We start from the raw sequence: 6,719 nt of genomic DNA on the forward strand, positions 1-6,719 counted from the left end.
TTTCGAAGTTTTGGTAGGTTAGGGTTTCAATTGGGGGTTTCTTCTTCGGTACAGTTGGCGACTTATATCAAGGTTCGCAGGTAGTTCGGCGTTGTCTTTGAGCCACCGGTTATCTCTTTGTCCCACCGACGAAGTGGAGTTCGGGTTTCCTTCATCGGCGGCCTGCTCTTTTTCTTGGTATGGTCTACCCTTTAGTGTAATTAAGGGATCAGAAAGCCTAGGTTTTTAATTAGTTTAGCTTTTGTCTTTGGGGTTTTAATAAGTGTGTTTAAGTTTTAATGGCTAGCTTTGAGGAATTAAGGGGGATGTTGTGTATTTCACATGTTGAAGAGAATGATGTCTCTTCTCCTGGGTTGGAATTTTTAGTTCGACAATTGGAGAATCCTTTTGGTATTTTCAATTTTGTTAAGGGTTTAAAAGATGAGGGAAACATTCTCTACAAGCAAAACCAAATAGGGTCTGCTATTGCGAAATACTCTTTTACTCTAAAAATATTGTCCTTTGCTTCATTTTGTAGTGATGAGGATATATTATTGTTTTCGAGTATAGTTGTGTCCCTTAATCTAAACTTAGGTGCTTGCTTCATCAAGGTTAAAGACTATGACAGAGTGGGTCAATTATGTTCAGCGGTTTTATGTTTTGATACTACTAATGTGAAAGCTTACTTCAGAAGAGCGATTGCAGCGTTAGAGCTTAATAAACCTTCTTTAGCTTTCATGGATCTTGCACAAGCCCTTAAATTAGATCCTAAAAACACTGAGTTCCAACAAAAACTAAAGGAGGTGATATCCTTATTGGGTTGGACTCCAGATTTCGTTGACGAGGCACTTGCAGTAACAAGGGATAATGATAGGTTTAGAGATTATGCTCATTCGGGGAAAGAAGATAATAGTAAGAAGTTAAGAAAAAAAGGGAAAAGAAAGGTAGAAGATGGTCGTGGTGATGGTAATGTCCGAAGGTGTACAGGTGTGACAGACAACACCAACATGGATAAGAATGTTGACGGCAATTCTTTGGATTTGGAGGGTAAAGTCAACCCTACCAACCAAGGTCTTAGGCCCAACATTATTGATAACAATTGTGTCCTGAAGGAAACTTCAGAAACAAAAAACTCAAATATGACAGGGTCAAGTTTTCGGTTCTCAAGCCGAAAGCGATATGATTCCTATTTGCATCTCACTCCAACAATGTATGGAGTGATTTCCAAAGGGAGAACAGTACAATACTATTGTTCTTCCCAAAAGAATTTCATTACCATCCGAGTAGCCAATCCTTCGAGAAAGATGGGTAGTGGTGAAACTCAAGAAGGTTCTACACCAATGAAGCTTAGTCACCCCCCTGTGGAAGGGCATGATAGGTGTGAAATGACTCCAATTCTGATACAAGTAGATCCAGCCATAGGTATGGCAAGTCAAGATTCATCATGTGAGGCTACGTCGACACTCCTACCACTTCCGTCAGTTTCTTCCCCTTTGCGGGCTTCCGTTCACCCAACAACGTCCTCCTCTGAAAATTTGTTGGGTTTTGTCTCGTCTCCCCGTCCCAGGTTTAGAAGGAAATACGCCACTCTGCAAAGTAGGTCTCTCGTGCTTTTTACTAACTCTTTCTTTTGCAGGTTAAGCGGCTCTAAGATAATAGCTTCTGGTCCCATCGGGTATACATGGTTTCCCAATCATAAGAAGTTAGTTGTATGGTCCGACCCCCAATGTTTTATCCTGTAATCTTGCTTTCTGTACTTAGTTTAGGTTGTAATCTTGCTTTTCATTTATAGTACTCTTTGTCAAAAAAAAAAAAAATAAATAAATAAAATTTTGTGTCCTCGTTGCATCTTTTAAGGGATTCCAACAATCGAACGATGAATTTCTAGCTATAACGTTACAAAGTTTTTTCCTTTTGCTTTTGTTCAAGTATGCTAAGACTTAAGACACCTAAATTAGTAACATTCATTAGTCATTGCTTTGAGATTTAGTTTTATAAACTCTGCTTACATCACTGACATTTGGGTGAATAGTATTGGACGATCTTAAGTATTCACCCTCCTAAATTGACACTTGTTCATACCATAATATTAATATAATTAGCCAAGTCATTTTAATTCTGGAAACATGGACTTAATTATATTATTATTATGGGCAGATGTGACATAATTAGACCATCAATTTCTAGTGGGTCACATGAGTAGGTGTAAGTGAAAGAATACTTGAACAGTACTCATTTTTGAGAGTCTTGTGCTTTAAAAATGTACCAAAATAGGAAGGGATAAAAAAAAATTAATTTAGCCTTTTGTTACCAATTAAGTATTGGCCTACTGATAAAAAAAATACTCCCTTCATTTTTAAATATTTGTTCAATTTCTATTTTTTGCATTATTTATTTGTTCTATTTTGACTCATATTTGTAATATATATATAAGAAAAAATATAGTCTTTTTGGTACTTGTTGGAATCATCTCAATGAAAAAAATTTTAATTTTTAATTTTTAGAATTTATATTTATTGATAGTTAAAGATATTATTGATCAAATATTAACATCGGCATACGTGCCCATGAGAAATGGAGCAAGTATGTAAAAACGGAGGGGGTAACGTTTTAATCTTGAATAGATTCGATTTTCATTACTCCCTCTGTGTTTTTTTAAGTGACGCAGTTTGACAGACACGTAGTTTTAGGAGATTTTATTGACTTTAATAAAATAAGATGTTAGTGGGGTAAGTTGGAGGAGTGAGAAATGATAAAGTAAAAGAATATGAGAGGAAGTGGGGACCATGAAAGGAGTGAGAAATAATAAAGTAAGAGATAGTGGAGTAAAGATATATTATTAAAATATAAGGAATTTCTAAAAGAGGAAGTATGTCCAAAAAAAAAAAAAAAAAAAAAAAAAAAAAAAAAAAAAAAAAAACCGTTTAAGGAAAGTGTGTCACTTAAAAAAACACGAAGGGAGTATGACCACTTTAAAGGTGTAGATCCGCTTATTCTTCTTCAATTCCCCAGTTGCAAAATAATTAACTTGCTAACTCGAACCAGACTGACCTATTAAATAATCCAAATTAAAAAGAGTAACAGTTCATAAAGAATAAGAAAAAAAAAAATATTTTAATATAATTTCCGATTTGTTCATGCCACGTAGAACAAAAAGAAGTAGCTTGAGATAGAAGGCAACGGACATAAAAACACCAAAGGATGAAAAAGACTTTGTGAAAAACTGTGAAAGTGTGCATAAACTCGGCTCATTGGCTGGGATTCATCTTCTTTAACAAGGGAAAAAGGCGTAGAAGATGACATTTCACCAAAGTTACAAGAAAAATGTGATAAATATAATAATTCTAATGATTATTTTTTAAGGGAAAAGCATATAATAAATATTTCTTAGTAATAAATACTATAAAACTCAATGAGAATAGTGATTTTTCTCTCATACTTCACCCTTGTCTAAGCAAACTATCCCTCTATCTTTCCCTTTTATTTCCATCCTCATGAAGTGCCTCACCTAATTTTGTGCCACACCCATTTCTCTCCTACATGGGGTGGCTACAATCCTTGTTCTCTCCCTTGAAGAAACTATGGCTTCGCACTCATTCGGCTCAAAACAAGAGTAAGTCCATCTATCCTACAACTCAATCTTTTTCTAATAATGTACATGCTATTACATCTCTGTCTTGATTCAGCTGCCACGTTACTAGTCTTTTTAAGTGATTCTAGACATACCATGCATAACCATAAATTTAATGTACTTGTTCTCTTAATGTTATCATTTTGTACTAACATTTTTCGACTTGATCGTAAAATAGGAAGAGGGATATACATTTTGTATGAGGATGTGAAGTCTTGCCAATATGAAGATGTACATGTTTTGTGGTCGATACTAGTGGAATCGTCGTCGTCACATAAACCAGCAGCATTATTGCCATCTACACAAGCGAAGCTCCTATGCCCACCTCCTAAACAAGTTAATGAGAGAGGATAACACACAATCATATCATTTTGGTGGGTTTCCATTTGTACATAGTTTTTTTTTTTTATTTTTTTTTTATTTATTATAATTTAATGTGTTTTTGGTACATATTATAATATAATGTAAGCCCTTTTTCGGTTTGCAGTGTGAACATCAACTTAGATTGAATAAGAAGTTCCGTAATTTTGAAATTAAACACTTTCCCATCAAATGCTCCAAAGTTTGGATGTCTTTTTATTTAATTAAGTTGTGCATTTTATGCATAAAGAAGATCTTATCCGATCTAACTTATACTGTGATTAAAGATAACTTACCAATTTTTTGTTCAATGTAGATATTATTTATAATTTTTAAGTGTATATAAACTGCTTAAACGAGATAAGCTTGTTCTAGGTGCTTATACAAAACAATGTAGGTGGTCAAAGTATATATAATATTGTTTTGATAATAAGTTTTTAGTTAATTGGTCAACATATAATGTTGTTTTGATGACAAGTTTTAAGGTAAATGTGTAACACGCCGTAGCATGTTATCTTCTTAATCGTATCACAAGCATATATAATTATACAAGCTTACAATGCGGACGTGAAGAAAAAATGAAACCCTTCTCTGCCTTCCTACAACAACAACAACAAAAAAGAAGTCCAATTTGCAATAGATGGGAAGGAACATTTTTTAAGCGACCAACTTATAATTTTAGGTTTTCACGTTGTTAGTTTGTCGGTTTCAACGGTGGATAGGTAGTTTGTTTCTTTGAAAATGCCATTAAAAAGATTTTATTCAAGTCACATAAGATTTGCTTTGGAATGGATGGGACAACTTATAAGTTTTATAGTACTTTTACACAAATCTTAGATGACAATGACCCATAAACCAATCTTCTCTTTAATAAACCTTCACTATATATGATGCCAAGTATAAAATTGTACAATTTTCAAAACTAATACGAGGTACACTACTTAGCATATTAAACTTTACTTTGTATTATTTTTATGAATTAAATCAATCGGCTCCAAATGTCTCAACTTAATTCTCAAAATTTTCTTCTTCTGCATGGAATTAACTAACCAATACCACAAATGAAGTATGAAGTTATACTAGTACTTCGTAATAAACTTTTGTCTTGCTTAAACTCTTTTTTGAATGTTCAAAGTAATTTGTGAGTATAATTAGTACTCCGAATCATCTACTGATAAATAGGAAATCATCAATTAGTGAACGCTTATAAAAGACTTATAATAATGATGGAGTAACCCCTAAAATATTGAACGAGTAACCCCTTTAACGCTGACAAAGTAACCCTTGTAAGACTGACCGGGTAACTCTTATAACACTAACAAAGTATCACCCATGACTAGTCACTTTGTTGCCTGTCACATATAAGAATTTGTGTTAATCAATAACTTTATTCTAAGTGAAAGTATAAATAAATAAATAGATAGATAAATACACAAAATACGAAATATTTCTATTTTAGAAAACAAAATACGAAATAAATAAAATTACAAATAAAAGTGAGACTTGTGAGAAATTCGATTGTAATACAATTATACCGTGCGCATGGTTGGTGTCATTTCGAATGTTTGAATTGGGTTCGGTGAGATAGGATCAATTTTGAATTTAAGACATGTTAATGACATAGCCAAGAATATTTCTTGACTTATGGCCTGTTCTCATACGATTATATTTACTTCAGTGCAGTTCAGTTCAGCTCATCTCTAATAAATTCAATTCAGTTCAACTCATTTCAGCTCATCTCTAATAAGCTCAATTCAGCTCAGGTTCAGCTCTAATAAGTTCAGTTCAGCTCCTAATTTTCTTCTCTTATAAAATATTCATTTCATATAGCTCTGCTCTAATAAGTTCAGTTCAGTTCAGCTCTGCTCTAATAAGTTCAGCTCAGTTCAGTTCATCTCTAATAAGTTCAGTTCAGTTCATCTCTAATAAGTTCAGTTCAGTTCAGTTCATCTCTAATAAGTTCAATTCAGTTCAGTTTATTTCTAATAATTTCAGTGCAATTCAGCTCATTTCAGTCGATGAGAACATACCGTTACTTGTTTGAGAGATCTCCAAATGATTATAGAAGTCAAGAAATCGTCTTATACGCCGATACCTACGATATACTATGACGTCTATGACCATCCTGTACTGTCTTCATGATTTGCTTATTTGCATCAAACAAACTAAAAAAATAAAAATCAGCCGTCCACCCTCTGCTAAAGCTGGGGAAATGAAAACGCAAAGTATTCTTTAATTAAAATTAATCTCGTGATTTTCTAAAGAAAAAAAATTGATAGTCTCGTGAGGTACGTGCAAAAGACAACGCTTCCATAGATGAAGCCCGTGCGATATACGGTTTGTTTGAATTTTTTAAAATAATATTTTTACATACATATTTATGTGCTAAAAATTGTTAAATATTTAGATAAAATTCCTAATATTAAAAGATAATATTTTATATTTAATTAATTTAAACTGGATAATCTCATTCGCTAATTTTGCTTACGTGTCAGTTAAATTATTTAATTCTAAAAGAAATTAATAATCTCGTATTTAATTGGCTACCACTAAAATTTATTATCCTACGTGGCGCGCTGAAAAAATTAAATCCTACGTGGCTCTCTAAAAACTCGTGAAAAAACTCTCCTTTATATATATAATAATATATATATATTAGATTATTAAATGACTAAATTAAAGTTGATTGGTAGCTTTTCAAATGGATAAATTACAAGAATAATATCGTATTAATTCATAAATAAATGTG

The sequence above is a fragment of the Chenopodium album genome, chromosome 5 (genome assembly GCF_948465745.1).
Source record: "Chenopodium album chromosome 5, dcCheAlbu1.1, whole genome shotgun sequence".
NCBI classification, from domain to species: Eukaryota; Viridiplantae; Streptophyta; class Magnoliopsida; order Caryophyllales; family Amaranthaceae; genus Chenopodium; species Chenopodium album.